Source organism: Lissotriton helveticus, chromosome 9, assembly GCF_964261635.1.
Source record: "Lissotriton helveticus chromosome 9, aLisHel1.1, whole genome shotgun sequence".
NCBI lineage: Eukaryota > Metazoa > Chordata > Amphibia > Caudata > Salamandridae > Lissotriton > Lissotriton helveticus.
The window spans coordinates 543,949,345-543,970,404 of record NC_136070.1 but is presented as its reverse complement, the minus strand read 5'-3'; the positions used below and the strand labels follow the sequence as shown (position 1 = coordinate 543,970,404).

Below are 21,060 nucleotides of genomic sequence, written 5' to 3'. Positions count from 1 at the left end.
TGCCTATGCTCAAAGGGGTCCTCAAACATGCTGCAGACATCTTTAAAGAACCTACCAGGGCGAGAGTGGTCAATCCACGTATCGAAAAAAAGTACAGACCAGCACCTGCAGACCCTGCATACATTCGGGGACAGTTGCGGCTTGACTCCCTGGTGGTCGCAAATGCCCGCAAAAGGGCCAACTCCCAAACAACGGGTGAAGCTCCTCCCCCGGATAAGGAGTCCAAAGTGCTAGAGGCAGGAGGCAAAAGAGTAGCTGCACAGGCTGCCAATTTTTGGCGTATTGCAAATACACAGGCACTCTTGGCACGTTACGATAGGGCGCATTACGACACCCTAGAGCGGGTTTTAGAACACCTGCCTTCGCAGTTTCAAGAGGCTACCAAACTGCTGATAGAGGAGGGAAAACTGATCTCCAACGCAGCCATAAAGTGTGCACTTGATGCCGCGGACACGGCCGCTAGGGCCATTAACACTAGCGTCATGCTGAGACGACAGGCGTGGCTCCGCATATCGGGGTTTAAACCTGACATTCAAACAACCATACTTAATCAGCCAGTCAATCCTGATAGACTGTTTGGTCCAGATGTTGACACCACCCTAGAAAAATAAAAAAAGACACCGAAACTGCTAAGTCGATGGGGGCCTTACAATCACAACAGTTTCGTGGCAACAATTTTCGTCGCTCAGGTGCGCATGGAGTCACCAGAGGACAGATGGGTCAACAATCACAATTCTCTAGAGGTGGAGCACAATCCTCGTACCCCAAACAGAACAAGGGGGGTTACCGAGGAAACAGCACCAGAGGACGTGGCAGAGGAAACAACAACTCCCGCTCCTCTACCCCAAGCAAACAGTGACTCTCTGTCACTGCCCCCCGACCACTTAACACCTGTCGGGGGGAGGCTACAGCAGTTCCTGCCCGTCTGGAGAAACATCACCACAGACAGGTGGGTGCGACAACTTGTCCAGTACGGTTATTGTCTAGAGTTAAAATCCACTCCACCCAACATTCCACCAAGGCAAAGGCCTATGTCCGCAGAGCACTTGCACTTATTGCAGCAGGAAGTGGTGGTGATGCTGCAAAAAGGAGCAATCGAGCTCGTGCCAGTAGGGGAGGAAGGCACAGGGGTGTATTCCCTGTACTTCCTTATTCCAAAGAAGGACGGATCTCTCAGACCCATTCTGGATCTGCGTCCCCTCAACCTGTATATACTGTCAGAACACTTCCATATGCTTACACTACAACAGATTCTTCCCTTGTTAAACCAAGGGGACTTCTTAGCAACCTTAGACCTCAAGGATGCTTATTTCCACATTCCACTACACCCGTCCCACAGGAAATACCTCAGATTCACTATCCAAGGCAAACATTATCAGTTCAAGGTCCTACCCTTCGGAGTGACCACAGCCCCAAGAGTGTTTACCAAGTGTCTGGCGACAGTGGCGGCGCACCTCAGGAGGCAGAACATCCATGTCTACCCCTACCTAGACGACTGGCTCGTTCAAGCCAAGTCGGAACAACAGTGCGCCGCGGACATGTCGACTACCATTCACCTCCTTCACGATCTGGGCTTCTCGTTGAACTACCCAAAGTCGCATCTACAGCCGGCACATATCCGGCAGTTTCTGGGTGCGACGATCAATACCCTGACGGCCATGGCTCACCCAAACCAGGTCAGGATAGACAGCATGCAGTCTCTAATCCGAAAGTTCAGACCACAACACTCACTTCCAGCGAGAGTGTTCATGCAGTTGATAGGCATGATGGCCTCCTGCATCTTCATAGTCCCTCACGCACGGTTACATATGCGCCCGCTCCAGGAGTGCTTAGCAAATCAGTGGACACAGGCTCAAGGACAATTAACAGACCTAGTGTTGGTTACCAGTCGGGCATACGACTCTCTGCATTGGTGGACTCCACACAACCTTTGCAAGGGCCGACTGTTCCAGGAGCCAGTGCCACAGATTATCCTGACGACGGACGCATCTCTCCAGGGATGGGGAGCTCATCTGCTCACTTACACCGTGCAGGGACTATGGACGACGCAGCAACAGAAGATGCACATCAACTATCTGGAACTGATGGCAATCTTCATGGCGCTCAAGTCCTTCATTGTACATCTGTGCAACAAGGTATTGTTAGTCCGGACGGACAACATGACCGCGATGTACTACATTCAAAAACAGGGGGGCACCCACTCGCCACAGCTGTCTCATCTGGCTCAGGGCATGTGGCGGTGGGCCATTCAGAGGAACATCTTCCTCATGGTAGAACACCTCCCGGGCAAGGACAATCAGATGGCGGATCTGCTCAGCAGATACAGCCATCAAATGCACGAGTGGGAGTTACATCTGTCAGTACTCCTCCCGTACTTCCAGCGGTGGGGTCATCCGGAGATAGACCTGTTTGCAACAAAAAAAAACGCAAAATGCCAACACTTTGCCGCCAGGTTCCCTCACCCACAGTCGCAGGGGAATGCGATATGGATGAACTGGTCAGGCAAATTTGCGTACGCTTTTCCGCCAGCCCCTCTGATACCGCTGGTGGCAAGAAAGCTAAGGCAGCACGCGATGACTCTCATCCTGGTTGCTCCAACGTGGGCGCGCCAAGCATGGTACACCACGTTCCTCGAACTCTCAGTGGTGCCGCATCAAAGACTGCGCCTCACGCCCAGACTCTTGACGCAGAACCATGGAGAAATTCAGCATCCAGATCCGCAACAGCTCAACCTGGCGATCTGGCTCCTGAAGTCCTAGAGTTTGGATACCTTAACCTACCTCCAGAATGCATGAACATCATCAAGGAGGCACGGAAGCCAACTACCAGAGCATGCTATGCTGCAAAATGGAAGCGTTTTGTCATTTACTGTACAGCCAATGACATCAACCCGCTAGATGCATCTATCCCTAACATCATTTGCTATCTGCTACATCTCTACCAGTGCAATCTAGCGTTCACTTCTATTCGGATACATCTATCCGCCATCGCAGCTTATCTTCAAAATAGGCAGCATCTCTCTGTTTTCAGGGTGGCTGCTATTAAAGCTTTCCTTGAAGGCCTGAAACGAGTCATTCCCGCAAGAACACCGCCAGCTCCGGTGTGGAACCTCAATGTGGTCCTCACCAGACTGATGGGACCACCATTTGAGCCACTACACTCGTGTGAACTCCAGTTCCTAACGTGGAAAGTGGCTTTCCTAATTGCTATTACGTCACTGAGGCGTGTTAGTGAGCTACAAGCGCTCACAATCCAAGAGCCATTCATTCAGATTCATCCAAATAGGGTAGTGCTACGTACTAACCCCAAATTCCTTCCAAAGGTGGTGTCACAGTTTCATCTCAACCAAACTATTGACTTGCCGGCATTCTTCCAAAACCCACAAACGGTAGCGGAAAGAATGCTCCATACGTTAGACATACGGAGGGCGTTAATGTACTACATAGACAGAACACAACACTTTAGGAAGACAAAACAACTTTTTGTTGCCTTCTCACCACAACACAAAGGCAACCCTATTTCCAAAGCAGGAATAGCCAGGTGGATTGTTAAGTGCATCCAAATCTGTTATCACAAGGCCAAGCGCACGTTAACGATACCCCCAAGGGCGCACTCCACACGCAAATTGGGGGCATCCATGGCTTTCCTAGGGAACATTCCTTTAGAGGACATTTGCAGAGCAGCCACGTGGGTTACACCACATACCTTTACAAAACACTACTGTGTTGATGTGCATTCCAAGCAGCAAGCTGCTGTGGGACAGGCTGTTCTCAAGACACTTTTTCAGGTTTCTGCAGCTGGCACGGGCAACCGCCGCTAATGGAGGGACTGCTATGTATTCTATGCTAAGATATGAATTTAGCAGCCCACATGCCTCGAACTGAATATGCTACTTACCAGTATGCATCTGTTCTTGGCATGTAGGGCTGCTAACATTCATATCGCCCACCCTCCTCCCCGGTGCCTGTCGCAGCTGCAGATCTACTATTGTATTCAATCATTAGCATGGACATCCTTTACACTTTTCACTCCATCTTCTGCCACAATGGCGAAAAACAATCTGGGGATGGAGCCGATGCCCATGCGCACTGTAGTCCAGGGGAGGAGCCACCTATCTCAGGATACTTCGAAGACTCTTCCAGGACAACAATGTGCGATCATCCGGACCCAACACTAGGCGGCGATCTAATGCTAAGATATGAATGTTAGCAGCCCTACATGCCAAGAACAGATGCATACTGGTAAGTAGCATATTCAATATCACTTCTGGCCTCTCTTTTCAGGTTCAATGTCGGCAGTTGATTTACATAATGACTCTGTATAGCTGGGTGATGGTAGAATTATGAACATGTGACGCCCCCCTCTTCCTTTTGTGGTTTACAGTGTCTGTGCACTGTTTTGTTCTTTTGACTAGCTTCTGTTAGCCAAGATGCTCAAATAGTATCTACCAATAACAATAAAAAGTATTTGTAAAGCAAATTGGTCTTGCCCTTTCGGCTTTGTTGATGTGTTTTACGATTGGTGTGCAACATTGGAAAAATGAAATGCTTTTTGCAGAAACTGTACAGTAGCGACAAAATGAAATGCTGTGTACATCATCGGCTAAATCATAAAAGGATTATGAAGCACCTGCCGTCATGATGTCCAGCCTGATGTAGGCATAGGCATCTGTTTGTAGATGGCAAACCCCATTTGAATACTAAACCGAAATAAAAAATGCATTCAAAAGATCGCGAAAGCTTTTTATGAAAAATGTGGCGGTTTAGCAGTAAATGGCGGTGAAGCTACACACGAGAGAGAGCAAGAAATCAAAGAAAAAAAAGTAAGATGAGCTGTGGAAGGATACAGATCATCCAATAAAAAGGAATGTAAAGAAGTTATGCTATTTGAGAAGAACAAACGCAAGACAGGCATCGGCAAAGCCAACAGGTCTGGTTACATTTAGGAAGATCATTATTATGGCTTTGAAAAGCTGCTGCACAAAGTTATATAGTGGTGTATGATTTGTACATGTAGGCCTATGAAAGCTGACGTGTGCAGGTGCTGGGAAACCAGGGAGAGCAGTAATGTAAATGAGCTATGGAGCCTTTGGCCTATGTTATTGATGGGAGCGAAGGTGTGAACTACCGGTCCCATGAAGGGTATGAGGTTTGTGCCACACTTGCAGCTGGTGTCTATTGTGAATCGTGCTTCAAATATTTATTATTAATACATTCACCAAACTTTTAAAACTACATCCCATTAAAAAAACATTGTTAATGTACACAAGATTATGCAGTAATCAAAATATAATGTGCATCTGTAGAGTGCTGTGTTCACCTCCAAGGTGTTGTCCTGACAGGCAGGAGGTGTTTATTGTTGCCCAACTTAATGTTTCTCGTTTTATCATCATTTGAAGAATGGAAAGCGAAGGAAAACTACCTGTAGCTAGTGGTTGAATACAGATTCCTGAAGTGGATGCATTTTTCCACTGAGCCACCAGACTCCATCTGTTGTTTTAACTTAAGCTCATTGTAGAGGATTACTGTTGCCACAGCGCTGTCGAAGGCTGAGTTTTAGTTGTTGTTCAACAACATAAAAAACTTTATATAACGGGATGCAATGGTTTCAACAGTTGATTTTCTGTTTTAAAGCCTTGTGAATAATAAATCAATATACAGTTTGTTAGTATGTTATAGTTTTAGCCATTGTTTTACAAATAAGTTCTTTATGGTTCAGTGCAATCCTACAAAACAACAACTAGAGAGTGAGGAAGTGAACTTGGTACTTGTCTCTTTCCCCTGATAATAAACAAAAAACAACGCGGACAAGTCCTTTAGCAGGTTGAGGTCATGGTTGTGGATCTGTACCTTAGTTGATGAACGCAGACAAGTCGTTGTCTTATGAAACCCTATCACCCACCTACCTAGTAGGTGGCATGCTTCATCATCGGGGTCCCGCTGGATTGCCGAATGCAATCCAGCTGTGCTTTGACGCCTGATTACAGCGGAGCAGGTTGATTGTGGAAAGTCAAGTGCTGTGTGAATTGAAATTAATTGATAAAAATGCCTCTAGGAAATGCCCATATAAAAGTTTTAATTGTGGGTTCCTAGGACATGGGTAAAAAACATAGTTGGGATATATTTGAGGTGTAAATATGCCTCAATATCCCTAAAATAGGTGTAGGTCAATTAGTTTCAGCCTTCTATGCTAATCGTGAGGCTTTCTTCAGGACCAGAAATAGTGCATGTGGCCCAAAAAGTTATGAGAGGCCACTGGGGTGTATATATCGGTTCACACTCTAAAGTGCGCTGTGAGTGTTGTGGATCTTGTTACTTACAGATCCTGCGCGAAGAGTATCTGAAAATAAAAGGGAGACAATGCGACATGTATATTCATACAATCATTAACTTTCATGCATGTCCTATGTATCCGCGTTCCTTCATGCTTAGGATTGTGAAACCTGAGCTGTACATAAGGCATCATGCATGTGGTAACGTGATTGGCATGCATGATGACTAGCTGGAATTAACCATGCATGGCTACAATGTGCTGTGGGAGCACATAATTGTAAGCTTGTTGTGATTTTTTACTTCTTGTATTTTTGAGCGTGTTTCATCAATAAAAGTCGACTATTTTTTGACCAACTTATCGCGTAAATGGCACAACTTGTGATATTAAACCTTTATACTTAGTGAATTATAGTATTTGATAAAAAGGAGAGAACACATGAAACGTAGACAGTATCACAAACGAGACTGACTTGACATTGAACGTAAGTGGAAGCTCGCTTTACCTCCTCGTGTGTTAGGATTCATGGATCCAGTCACACAGGGGACTACCCTTTATGTAGACCCTGTGGGATTGTAAAAGGTACGGTTGTTGTAAGAGGCAATGTTTAAGGGATGCGGTATAAAAATGTTTTTACGCTCATTGCAAATAGGGCACTGGTTCTCGCCTTTTATATTACTCACGTTTGTCTCAGGATAGTGCCACTGCTACCTACGGTGTGGACCAGATCCTGCCGATGCAATCCTAGCAAAATAATTTTAAATACTGACATAATGCCTAGGAAGATTTAAGCTGTACCACCTTGCCTTGTTGTGTCTGCAATATAACAGCATCAAAAAGAAAAAAAAAGTACATAATTGTAAGAAGCACCAGAGCGCAGACAGCACTAGCAGCGGTACATAAACCCCCAAAATTTGACACATCACTTAAAAATAAAAGTGGTGGGCTGCATAATGCCTTGTGCACCCTGCGGACAGTTCTATAAACAAAAAAGCCATCAGCTGAAACAATGCACAGTAACCCCAGTAGCAAATACGAGGAAAAAAAGAGGCCACATTTAACCCCTTGGCTGCGGCGGTAATTCCGCCACGGTGCTGAGAGGGGGGGGGGGGCGCGCGCGGCTCCACCATGCTCGTGACGGAACCACTCCGACACGAGCCACGGGCGTGCTGTGCTTGTGACGGAGTGGTTCCGTCACGGCCCCGCCCGCTCAATAAAACTGCCGCGCAGGCGCAGAATTGACGCTGCGCAGGCGGGGCGGCCGCGCCGTGACGGGACCACTCCGTCACCAGCACAGCGCGTCCGTGGCTCGTGACGGAGTGGGTCCGTCACAAGCACAGAAGGGGTTAAAGCCTGAAACCAATTGAATACAAATTATTGTGCAGCCTCAATATCACAGTAAAGCAACCAGATAATAACAAACTGCAAAATCCTAACACGGGAACTTTTAAGACAAAAAAACTACCGCACCCACATGATCCAGGACCATGAAAGGATCCTCAAAAGTTTTGTCACGGTGTGCAAACGAATGTAAAAAGGAAGAAAAAAAAAGAAATATACATACCATGTCCAAAAGTGAAGCCTACATTATAACAACATTACAGTGCACGCCCACTTTAAAGCTCTACTTTTAAAAACATAAATAATCAGAAAATAAGAAAGAACATATGGATATCCGCAATTAAAATGGATTACACAAAATGAACAGATAATAGTATTTGATAATGTCGTCTGAAGCTTGTTATTTGTAAGAATGCATTTTTTGTTTTTGTTCTCTCTCTGCAGCCTGGTAAATGTAAGGTTGGAATGCATGCATTAATACCGCATCACCATTCGAAGAAAACAATAGCATACCTAGAGGCAGTAGCTTTACGAAGGCAGGCCAAGGTGCTTGGCCTTATCTAACAGAGCACTGCGGATAACAAAACTTATAACGGGCATTTTTAATGCTATCGGTCTCGCCTTTGGGACCTTATAAGTATTTAGCTATGCAGCTATGTGGGTACAGCAACATTTGCTCTTTTACTGTGCATGAAGCAGTGAAAAGGTGCAGTACTACAGGCTGTCAATACATGTCCCTTGGGATCTCTTTTGGCCACATAAGGTAGTGCATGCTGCCACATGGACTTGGTGCAGCAGTGAGAGCTGCGGACTGGGGATCCGTGTCAGTCGGGTGTCTGCTCAACATCCTGTGATTATGGGCTTAATCTTTAAATTCCCCTGAGTGCCTGGATAGCTGTGTTTTATAAATCAAAGCTGCTTATTTAAAACAACGTTAAGAAATCAATGCATCGATCTTGAAGGTGGGGGTGGGCAAGCAGGGTTGAGCGAGGGTGTGAGGGTAGACGGCAAAGGTAGATTAAATTAGGGCACTGCACTGCAAATCAAGCATAAATTAACCAAACAAAAATTCAAGCAAAATGAGCAGTGGCCTCGGAGGGGTGGTGGGGGCCTGTGAGCAGTGTTGTGGGAGGGGGAGGCACAGGGAGATTAATGGACGGCAAGCAAATGCTGCGAACCGAAGTTTCATTGCATAAGCAAACAGAACATTTAATGAGCAGAGGTGGGCCAACCCCCCCCCCCCCCAAAAAAAGTGCTCTCAATGTATAAATACCTCGAAGAGTAAGGACGCATGTAACAGGGGAATTCCTCATAGGAGGATACAAAATTCCATTCTCCAATGAAAAGCAAGCATTTCTAAAGGACAGCAAGAGGAACCAATGAAAAAGATGGCAGTTTTTTTAAGCTCATATCCTAGATAGTGCATGTTGCGAAGAGACATTGCATGTGCTGCCTAGGCAAGACCTAAAAAAAGAAACAAGCAAGCGCAGACTACGTAACATCAACAGCAGCCCAAAACAGGATATTGTGCCTGACTGCACCATCTCACTAAGGGCCAGAAAGACAGTAAGGCCCAGTAGCACTTTATAGCTGCCAGTTTCTCAGGATAAACAAATCTATAGGAAAACATAGAGTTTTTTCTGAACCTTGAACAGCCACCCTTGATGTTTTTCTTTCTAAAGCAGCCCATGCATTCAGAGAGTTTGACTCTTGGAAGTAGGTGGACAAATTGCTTTTCATTGCCCCTAGATGTGAAGAGTGTTGTACTAGGAACAGCAGTAAAGATGTCCCAAGGAGCTGTAAGGAAAATCTGTTCATAGGTCCCACCGAACCACAACTGACAAGCTTGAGGCATGGAGCAACACAGAGGATGGGCTGAGGAGGGGGGTTCTGAGGGGAAACCAGCACAACGGGAGACAGCAAAATAATACATACGCTTTTTGGAGCGCTGAAAGCAAAAGAAGAAAGTAGTTACCTGAATACAAGCATACATCTTCTCAAAATGATGATAAAGTAGCTATTCCCTAGGGGAGGGACAAATACAAGGAGACGAAGAAAAGTTATAGAAAAGGAAGCAAGCAAATAAGTGACAATCCAACTAAAGCTAAGCTCTGTAAGCCCACTGTATGTGTTTGGTGTGATACATAAGTGGTCTTATACAGGCCAACAGCTAAAAGCTATCCGTAGATGGCATCTAGAAATTTATAATTTAATTGAGAATTGACTCCTCTCTTATGTTCAAGGGACAGCACATTCATGAAGATAGTCTTTTTATAAGTCAAATTCTCCAGTATTCAATCTTTCATCGATTCACCTGCTTGTATCTTCCCCGTCGTCATGGTGGGAGTCTCCCGGTAAAAGAATAACCATAGCAGTAAAAGAAAAAAATGCCTGGAAACCATAGAGTAGTGAAACAATAGGTAACCTCTCCTCCTCATTATGTGGCCCAAACTACAGCCAATCAGCTGCCAGCACCAGCCTACACCATTCCCAGCAGAGCCACCATACCTCAGATTTCCAACCGCCTTTGTGTGAGGAGTCTCCCTGAGCTCAGCTCGGTTTTTCTCTCTACTGAACTTTTGACCTTTCTACAGTTGGAAATAAGGTACTGTTTTTTGTCAAGATTATTTGATTCAAAATGTCTGAAGGCTCCAAGAAGAGACTTTTCAGAGCTTGCAGGTCCTGTGGCAAGGCCAGATTATTTTCTGAGGACCCACATAAGGAATACTTGTACTGTTTGTACCCCAAGCATGTTCCTAAGGACTGCAAATATTGCCGCACCTTCTCTGTCAAAACTCTCAAAGATAGAGAAGCTCGTCTCTTGTTATGGCTTCAAAAGAAAAAATCTACAGACTCGGAGTCTGAGGGTGCAGCCAAAGGACATACCTCTAAGAATAATAAGAGGGAGTCCTCTGAGGAAAACGGAGATCTGAAGAGACAAAAGGCTGGTAAAATCAAGGAAGGTGAACCTTCTTCTTCTCTTCCTCCAACTCCTTTAAAGCCTACCTCCGAGAAGAAGGCTCCATCGTCGTTACCGTCGTCGAAATCTGCTGATATTCCAGTCAGATCGCCGACAACTATCTCGTTGTCGACGACGACGACCGCCTCGTCGACGACGACGACCGCCTCGTCGACGACGACGACTCAGTCGACATCGACGACGACTCAGTCGACGGTCAGTGCCAGGCCTTCGTCAACTGCAAGATCTTCGTCGACGACCATCCCGTCGACGATACAATCAGTGGTCCCGTCGACGACGAGAAAATCATCGACGATGCCTACAGTTGGATCTCCAACAATGATGACATCGACTTACATCTCCATTAAAAGGATTGTTCCGTCGACGGGCTCGTCGGCGAGCATAATGGAGTTTTCCACTCCAAAGATTTCGCCTCTGCTTCCATCTACCATACTGGATTGCCAGGAATCTGAGGAGGAAGGGCCTTATGGAGTTGCCTATAGTCCCTCGCAGCTTCACATTAAAAGTCAAGACTCGGAGGAGGAAGATTTTCAAGAGACTCAGGAACATTTCTCTTTTAAAGATCGTCCAGTAATAGGCCCAAAGCGTTATGAGTCCTTCCATCAAGCTTATCACTATGAGGATGAAGAGAAAGTGAGTCCACCTGTTCGAGAGGAGGCTTTGTCAGTGCCTGTCTCTTTGATCTCAGACTTAAGACACATGATTGACAGTTATTACTGTCGCTTTTCAGAGGATAATGCTCCAGCCTCTACTACTGCTCCTGTAAATGTTTCTTAACCTGTGAGAGAAACACCTCTGGTTCAGTCACCGCCTTCAGTTCAACGTGCGGACGTTCCGAAAGTTATTACTATTCGGGATGATTCAACAGATTCTGATCATGATGATCAAGCTGAGGAAGGAGAGATTCCCCAAGATGATGTGGTCGGGGATGAATGGGACCAATACATTGTTCCAACTTCTCCAGTGCCACCATTGCCTCAAGCAAGTTCGCCAGCAGAGGATATAGCCAGCTTTCATGATCTAATTGATTAAGCTGCTAAGAGATTTCAACTTTCTATGCCGGTTAAGGAAAGTGATTGTTTTCTTTATGACTTAAAAGAGTCTTCTCGGAAGTCCGTAAGAGCTATCCCGATTATCCAACATATCTGGGATGAAGGAATAAAATTGATGAAGAATCCGGCATCAGTTCCAGCTTCAACACCTAAGCTGGATAAGAAATATTGCCCTCCAGAGACTGCTCCGGCATGTCTTATTGGTCATCCTCGTCCGGAGTCGGTTGTGACTCAAGCAGCGCAAAGGCGCTCCAAAAATCCGATGGCAACCTGCGTGGCACCTCCTGATAGAGGGCATGAGAATGGATGGTATTGGCAAGCGCTTTGCAGTCATGGCAGCAGCATCAATCAAAGCGGCTAATGCAATGGCACTTCTGAGTCGGTTTAATAGACAGATGTGGTCTGACATCGCGCCAATCCTGTCACATCTTCCGGATGATAAGAAAGAGGAAGCAAATACAATTTTGCAAGATGGAGCCAGAGCAGCATCTGAGTCCATAAATGTAGCGATGGACATAGTCTATAGCTTTCCGTCAGATGGCTGGAGCGGTAGCCCTACGGAGGCAAGGGTGGCTCAAGTCAACCTCCTTTAGGCCTGAAGTCAAGTCTAAAATCATGGACATGCCATTTGATGGCGAGAGCCTCTTTGGTAAACATATTGATGAGGCACTTCAAGGAATAAAAGCAGACACTGATACTGCTAGATCTTTGGGATCATTGCAGCAAGGCCATTACCAGTCATTTTGAGGCAGAGGATCAGAGAGGACATTTTCAACAACATTCCTCTTACCAATCAAATAGGTACCAACCATACAATCAGCAGGGTTACCGTCAATACTCCTTTAACCAACAGTATCGATCCTCGAATACATCATTTCAGCAACAAGGGAGGAGAAAATCTGCTGCCAGAGGAAAACAAGACTCTGGTCGCAGACCGTGATATTCTCCAGGCGCCTCCGACACCGTTTCATATCAATCAGTTCCATTACCTTTCTCAATTCCTACCACATTGGCAGTCCATAACATCGGACTGATGTGTGTTAGACATCTTTACACTGGGTCACACCCTGGAATTCTCAAAAAAACCTCCAAATCGCCCACCTCTCTGCAGAGTTCAACATCTTGCAGCATTCAAAGCAGAAGTTTTATCCCTCGTAATAAAAGGGGCGATAGAAGAAGTTCCATCGAACCAGCAAGGGACAGGCTTCTATTCACACTTTTTCCTAATAAAGAAGAGACAATCTTCCAAATGGAGGCAGGTAATGGACCTCCGAGATCTGAACAAATACATAGAGAAAATCTCTTTCCGCATGCTGTCCTTACAGGAAATCCGTCTCTTGCTTCGCAAAGGAGACTACATGGTCTCTCTAGACCTGTTTGATGCATACTTCCATATTCCAATCCACAGGAAACACAAAATGTATCAAAGATTCATGGTGGCGGCGCGTCATTACCAGTTCAAAGTTTTAGCTTTCGGTCTGAAGTCTGCCCCAAGAGTTTTCACAAAATGCATGGAGCCGATAGCAGCATATCTAAGGCAGCTTCGATGATTTTCTCCAAATTTTCCCTTATTTGGACGACTGGTTGATAAAAGGACCATCGTACCAAGCAACTCAGAAGTCTTTACAGATTGTATGGATCTCTTTCAAAGATTAGGCCTTCGGATAAACAAAGAAAAATCCTTTCTTACTCCGACGCGTTCACTGCAATTTCTCGGAGCAATATTAAAAACTCAGGAAGTGAAAGCGTTTCCATCAGAAGAACGCGTAACAAAAATCCTAAGTCTGACAGCATCTCTAGCATCAAAAAAGTCCACTTCCATCAGGATCTTCAAATCTTTACTGGGAATGATGTCATCCTGTATCCCATTGATTCCCAACTGCTGTTTGCATATGAGACCGCTGCAAGAATCCCTAGACAAACAATGGGTTCAAGCACTAGGTTCCTTCGAAGACAAGCTGGTCATAACCTGTCGCATCAAACGAGCAATGTCATGGGGGGGTATCAGGAGCAACTTGACAAAGGGCCTGCTATTCGAACCGCAATCTCCAAGTTATGTCATGACATCAGACGCTTCATTGCTAGGTTGGGGAGCACACCTGAAAGACCTAGAGACTCAAGGTCTTTGGTCTCCTCAAGAGGAAAAACTTCACATCAATCTCTTGGAAAAGCAGTTTTCCTGGGGCTTCGGGCATTTCTACCTAGAATTCAGGGTTCATCGGTCTTAGTAAGGACCGACAGCACTACCACAATGTTTTACCTTCAAAAGCAGGGTGGCACAAGATCAAATCCCTTATCTGCACAGGCACAGAAAATTTGGACTTGGCTTCTATGCCACAACATAGATCTGCAAGTGGAGCATGTGCCAGGTATAGACAATACAAGAGCGGATCTGTTAAGCAGGTCTTCCGACATTTGCCACGAATGGGAATTAAATCAAGACCAACTAAATCGGATATTCCATTTGTGGGGCAAACCAAGTGTGGACCTGTTTGCAACTCAGAACAACAAAAAATGCAATCATTGTGCAAGCAGGTTCCCACAGAAGAGTTCGAGAGGGAATGCTCTTCATCTCCGATGGACAGGGATGTTTGCTTATGCCTTCCCTCCCTTACCCCTAATTCCGAGAATATTGAGAAAGATGAGATCGGAACCGTGCCAAATAATTCTAATAGCCCCAGCCTGGCCGAGGCAATTTTGGTACACAGAACTTATCCAATTGTCAGTGGAGCCAAGGATACAGTTCCCAATAACCAAAACTCTGATTTCCATGAACGGAGGTCAAGTCCTTCACCCGCAATTGACCTCTCTAAAATTGTCAGCTCGGAACCTTTTGAGCACGAGTTCCAGTCACTAGATATCCCGCAAGAATGTCGTGAAATCTTGAAAAGTTCTACAGCACTGTCTACTAACAAGACATACACTGCAAAATGGAAACGATTCTGTAACTGGTGTCTTTTACATAAGGTTCATCCTTTTTCTTCTCCGCCTGAACAAATTCTTCCATATCTACTGCAACTAGCCAGATCGGGACTTTCGCATTCGTCAATTAAAGTCCATTTAGCAGCAATATCCAGATACCGAAGATCTCCAGGATGTCCATCTCTTTGGTCCCAAAGGGTAATTAAAGAATTCTTAAAAGGGTTATTCAGGAAGTTTCCTCCAATTAAACGTCCTCCACCTCCTTGACAGCTTAACACAGTCTTGTCGCACATGAAGGCCCCTTTTGAACCAATCCACAAAGCCGAGTTGCAATTCCTTTCATGGAAAGTAGCATTACTCCTGGCACTCACATCAGCCAGGAGAGTCAGCGAAATTCAAGCCTTTTCAATACAAGATCCTTTCATGCAATTCAGATCGGATAAGGTGCTGCTAAGAACTAATCCTAAATTTGTTCTTAAAATACCTTCTTCTTTTCATCTAAATGAACCAGTGATTCTGCCTACATATTTCAAGAATCCTTCTACGGAGGCAGAAAAAGCTCTGCATACTTTGGACATTGGCAGATGTCTAAAATTCTACATTAAAAAGACAAAATCCTTTCGTACATCAAACCAATTGTTTATTGCTTATTCAGGGCCTAGAAAAGGTTTGGCTCTTTCAAGATCCTCCATCTCTAGATGGATTGCTTCTGCAATCGTCTTCTGTCAAGAGAAAGCAGGAAGACCTCTAGACACAAAAGTCCATGCTCACGATACGCGGAAAATGGCAACGTCAACTGCATTACTAGCAGGCGTATCCCTTCCAGACATATGCAGAGCAGCAACTTGGTCAAATGTTCATACATTTACCAAACATTATTGTCTGGGCACAGACTGGAAAGCAGGTGCAGCAGTGGGACAAGCAGTTCTACGACATCTTTTTAAATAAGGTACATATTTATAAATGTACAGTTTTCTGTAATGTTGTTAATGCACAAAAGTTTTAATTTAATGACAAATGGGGTTTCATGCCTTTTGATTCTAAATGAGTCTTTTAAAAAAAAAAAAAAGCGTATGGTACACAGCCCTGAGAAAAAAGGATGTCTAGCCTAGAAACGCTCTTGCAAAAAGGACTGCTATCTGAAAGAGACACGTTAGTATTAGATTCCTTACCTTAGAATATCCCCAGGCGTCAGACTGGATCCGGAAATTTTTGCGTAGCAGTACCCTTGCGCGTCGGTGGGCGTCGTCTGCGGCTCCGTTGTCGGCGTCGTGGGCGCCGTGATGACGTCGTCGGAGTACTTAGACGCCGCCTCCGCGTGCTGACGTCAGTTCTTCTTTTTTCCGCGCCAGCAAGCGCAGATCTGGAAAAAGCAGTAACCCTAGTCAATTTTGACTAAACTTTTTGATCCTTTTTGATTACTATTTCGAAGTCTCTCGACTCCGGAACGGTGCCGATAGGGATGCCCGGCTTCAAGCATTGCGACGATTGCGACCGGCTGATGTCGGTCACGGATCCTCACCGTGTGTGTTTGTCGTGTTTGGGCGTCGACCACGACGACAAGGCCTGCTCCGACTGCCGGGCCCTCTCTTCGAAAGCCAGGCGGGAGCGGTCCCGCAGGCGACTCGAACTCCGGCAGTCGGTCCCGCGCCGCGAGAGGTCCCGATCCCGTGGGAGGTCGAGGGACAGGTCGCGGGCCCGGAGCCACCACAGTTCCGAGAGTAGGCCGCACTCCTCCGGGTCGAAGTCGTCGTCAGGTAAGCGGCACAAGAAGTCCAAGCGGCGTCATCGCTCCTCGGACTCCCCCCCCACCGACGCTCGCGCGATGCGGCCGGGGGTTCGGGTGACACCGCCCACGCGGCTCCGTCGTAGTCGTGGGCGCCGCGTCCAGCCCCATACCCTACGGTCCCTGGGCTCAACGCGACGCCGGAGGAGGTCGAGCGCTTCCTAATGGCCATGAGGAAACGCTCTCCTCCGGGTTCCGCAGCGCCTCCGGGCCCAGCGGACCCGCCTGGGAGCCCTAGCGGGTCGGCGACTCCGGCCCCGACACCGTCGGGTGCTTCGGCCCCGATGCCTTTGGGCCCGGCGCCGCAGGTCCCTGTTATCCCGACGCCGCCGGCGCCGAGGGGTCCAGTTGTTCCGGCGCCTTCGGGCCCGGCGCCGCTGGTCCTCCTTCGGGATCTGGTTCGTCGCCGGTGGATCTGACGGCCTCCCCGGCGTCGGACCCTCAGGTGTCGCCTCCGGCGCCGTCCTCGGGCGGCGCCGACCCCGGTCCTCCTTCCGTTCCTGTTCGGCAGTCGGGACGGCCCCGTTGGGCGCCGCTCTAGACTCCGTTGGGTGAATTTCACTTTTATGAACAGGCCCCATTGGTTGAGGACCCTGAATTTCAGGAGATGGGTGACGGAGAGGACTGGGAGAGCCTCTGCTGCCCTTTAATGAGGCCTTGACTGACGTTCTTCTGGGCACTTGGTCCAAGCCCGCTACGGGTTCGCCCGTAGATAGGAACGTGGCCAGACGCCACCGCCCAGCCCCGGGCGACCCATGTTTTCTGTCCTCCCACCCTACCCCCGAGAGCCTGGTCATCCAGGCCTCCAATTCCCAAACCGCATTCCAGTCGGCCCCGCCGGATCGGGAATCCAAGAGGTATGACCAGTATGGGAAGAAGATCTTCTCATCCATTAGTTTGGGCCTGCGGTCTTCCAACACCGCCTGCCTCTTGGGACGTTACACCCACTCTGTGTGGGATAAGGTCGCGGAAGTGCTGCCAGAGTGTCCGTTGGAGGTACGGGCCAAACTCGGCCAAGCCCTTGTGGAGGGCCGGGATGCAGCCAAGTATTCCATCCGGTGTGGGCTGGATACCACTGACTCGCTAGGTAGAGCGATGGCAACGACGGTGGCTGTCAGACGCCACGCCTGGCTGAGGTCCGCCAACTTCTCGGCAAATGTCCAGAGCACGCTCATGGACATGCCGTTCGATGGCCGTCGCCTCTTTGGCGACAAGGCAGACCATGCGCTTGAGTGTTTTAAGGACTCCAGGGCTACGGCCAAGTCCTTAGGCCTCTCGGACCAACGCCAGCAACCGGCTGCCTATCACTCCTTTCGTGGCCACGGAAGGGGTGCGCCCGCACGTGCCGCCAGCCACGCACCGCAGGGCAATACCCAACGCGGTGGCGGCCGTGGGAACCGCCGTCCAGGCGGTCGTGGGCAGCGGCGAGGTCAGTCCACACCTTCCCCCGCAGCATCCGCCTCAAAACCCTCCTAGTCCGTGCTTTCAGGCCCATGTGACGCCAGTGGGGGGCAGGGTTCGCCATCACCACCTCCACTGGCGCACTGTCACGTCGGACAGGTGGGTGCTGCAGATCGTCCGAAGGGGCTACTCCCTCCCCTTCGAGGCGACTCCTCCAGCCATGCCACCGCAGAACCACCGTGTATCTGGGGATCACTTCTGCAGGAGGAAGTTACGGCCCTCTTGGCCAAAGGGGCCATCGAGCACGTTCCTGGGCCAGAAGTAGGGTGTGGTTGCTACTCCCACTACTTCCTGGTACCCAAGAAGGGCAAAGGGGGCCTGCGCCCTATCTTGGACCTACGGAACGTCAACGGCTTCCTCCGGAAGGAGAAGTTCAAGATGCTGACACTGGCTCAGGTCTTAGCTGATGGTAGCGTTGGACTTGCAGGACGCTTATTTCCACATCCCCGTCCTGCCGGCCCACCGGCGCTACCTGCGGTTCACGGTTGGCCACGAGCACTTTCAGTTTACCGTGCTCCCCTTCGGCCTTACCAGCGCCCCACGGGTGTTCACAAAGGTGATGGCGGTGGTCGCGGCTCGTCTGCGCAGGTTGGGGGTTTCAGTCTTCCCCTACCTCGACGACTGGCTGTTGAAGGCGGGCTCGCCCCAGACAGTCGTCAGCCACCTCCAGACTACGGCAGACCTCCTGCATCAGCTGGGGTTCTCGATCAATGTGCCAAAGTCACACCTGTGCCCCTCTCAGAAGCTCCTCTTCATCGGAGCGGTTCTAGACTCGGCGCAGTTTCGGGTTTACCCACCCGAGCAGCGGGTCCGGGATATTCAGGCTCTGATTCCCATCTTTCAGCCGTTATCCCGGGTTTCGGTCAGGTTGACGCTGCGGCTTCTGGGGCTGATGGCCTCCTGCATCCTACTGGTGCATCACGCCAGGTGGCGGATGCGGGCTCTGCAGTGGGACCTGAAGTTTCAGTGGGCCCAGCATCAAGGCAACCTATCCGACCACGTCCTGATCTCGGAGGGCACTGCGAGACAGTTGCAGTGGTGGCTCACGGACCGCGATTGGGTCTGCGGCAGATCCCTCTCCCTTCCCCAACCGGAGCACGTAGTTGTGACGGACGCGTCCCTCCAGGGCTGGGGAGGCCACATGGGAGAGGCGGAGATCAGAGGCCTCTGGTCTCCGGCGGAGACTCGACTCCACATCAACATGTTGGAGCTTCGGGCGATTCGTCTCGCACTGAAGGCATTCCTCCCCTCTGTCCGGGGGAGTGTAGTGCAGGTGTTCACGGACAACACCACCGCCATGTGGTACTGCAACAAACAGGGCGGGGTGGGGTCGTGGACCCTTTGCCAGGAGGCTCTGCGCCTTTGGCAATGGCTGGAACATCAGGGCGTGACTCTGGTGGTTCAACACCTGGCAAGTTCTCTGAACGCCAGGGCGGACGAACTCAGCCGCCGGTGCATGATGGATCACGAATGGCGTCTGAACTCGGACGTGGCGCAAGGCCTCTTTCAGCAATGGGGAGAGCCTTGGTTAGATCTATTCGCCACCGAAGAGAACGCGCAATGTCATCAGTTCTGCGCGTTGGAATTTCCAAGGCGGCACTCGCTCGGAGACGCTTTTCGTCGCGAGTGGAGTTGCGGTCTGTTGTACGCCTTTCCGCCTATACCACTTCTGCCCAGAGTGCTGAAGAAGATCAGGCGCGACCGGGCCCAAGTCATCCTTGTGGCTCCGGACTGGGCTCGAAGGTACTGGTATCCCGAGTCAGTATGTCAGTCGATCCCCCGGTTCGTCTGCCTCTTCAGGAGGACCTTCTGTCTCAGCAGCAGGGGACGGTCCTCCACCCGAACCTGTCCAGTCTCTACCTCCATGCTTGGAGATTGAGCGGCGACAGTTGAGGCCATTTGACTTGCCTCCTGAAGTCTGTAACGTCATTCTGGCAGCCAGGCGTCCCTCCACAAAGTCGGTATACGCCTGCAGGTGGAACAGATTTGTGGCATGGTGCACAGCAAAGGCTGTGGATCTTCTTGCTGCCCCTCTTTCAGAGGTTCTTCTCTTCCTTCTTTCTCTTGCCCAGCTGGGCTCTGCTCTGGGCACTATCAAGGGCTACCTTTCTGCCCTTTCTGCCTTTCTCAGGCTACCTGACCAGCCTTCTTTGTTCAAGTCCCCTATTGTAAACAGATTTCTTAAGGGCATCACTCACATTTTTCCTCCTGTTCCGTTTGTGATGCCTCAGTGGGACTTGAACCTGGTTCTGACTTTTCTGATGTGCGCTCCCTTTGAGCCACTTCACAATTGCCCTCTTCGCCTTCTGACTTTGAAGACTGCTTTCCTGGTTGCCATCACCTCTGCCAGGAGAGTGAGTGAGCTCCAGGCTCTTTCTTGTACTCCACCTTTCCTTTCTGTCCATCCGGACAAAGTGGTGCTTCGTACCAAACCATCTTTCCTGCCCAAGGTTGTCATGGCCTTCCACATTGGGCAGTCTATCACCTTGCCTACCTTCTTTCCGCCACCGCATCCCTCTAAAGAGGAAGAGCGGCTCCATCGTCTGGACCCAAAACGTGCGCTCTCGTTTTATCTGGATCGCACACGCCAGTTCCGGGTGGATGACCAACTCTTTGTTGGTTACGTGGGCGCTAAGAAGGGGAAAGCGGTGCACAAGAGGACCATCTCCCGGTGGATCATCTTGTGTATCCAGGCATGCTACTCCTTGGCTAGGAAGGAGCCCCCTGCTGGATTGCGGGCTCATTCTACCCGAGCCACGGCGACTACCACTGCCCTGGGCAGGGGTGTGCCCTTACAAGACATCTGTCAGGCAGCTACGTGGGCATCGCTGCACACGTTTGCAAGACACTACTGCCTGGACAGCCAAGTCCGGAGGGATGGCTTCTTTGGCCGTTCCGTCCTCCAGGACTTTCTGGTGTGATTATTGGTTCGCAGACCCACCACCGGGGTTGGTATTGCTGGGGTATCTATTCTAAGGTAAGGAATCTAATACTAACGTGTCTCTTTCAGATGCACAAGTTACTACTTGTGTAACGATATATCTGTAAGAGACATTAGTTAGTATTAGATTCCTTACCGACCCACCCATCCTCCCCGTTCTGCGAACCATTATCTAGGGTTAGGGTTGTCCCCTTCAGGGCCCTAGTTTCAATGGCACCAGTGTTGGTTTTTAACATGGCTCTGCGTTTCTGGCGCGGAAAAGCTGTGTCTAAGAACGGACGTCAGCACGCGGAGGCGGAGTCTAAGT

At 48.9% G+C, this 21,060-nt stretch overlaps 1 protein-coding gene across 1 annotated transcript in view; it reads left to right on the top strand.

Annotated features, from left to right (window-relative positions):
- SYVN1 (synoviolin 1) overlaps window positions 1-21,060 on the top strand; it is a 252,716-nt gene that overhangs the window by 183,099 nt on the left and 48,557 nt on the right. The window lies entirely within an intron of this gene.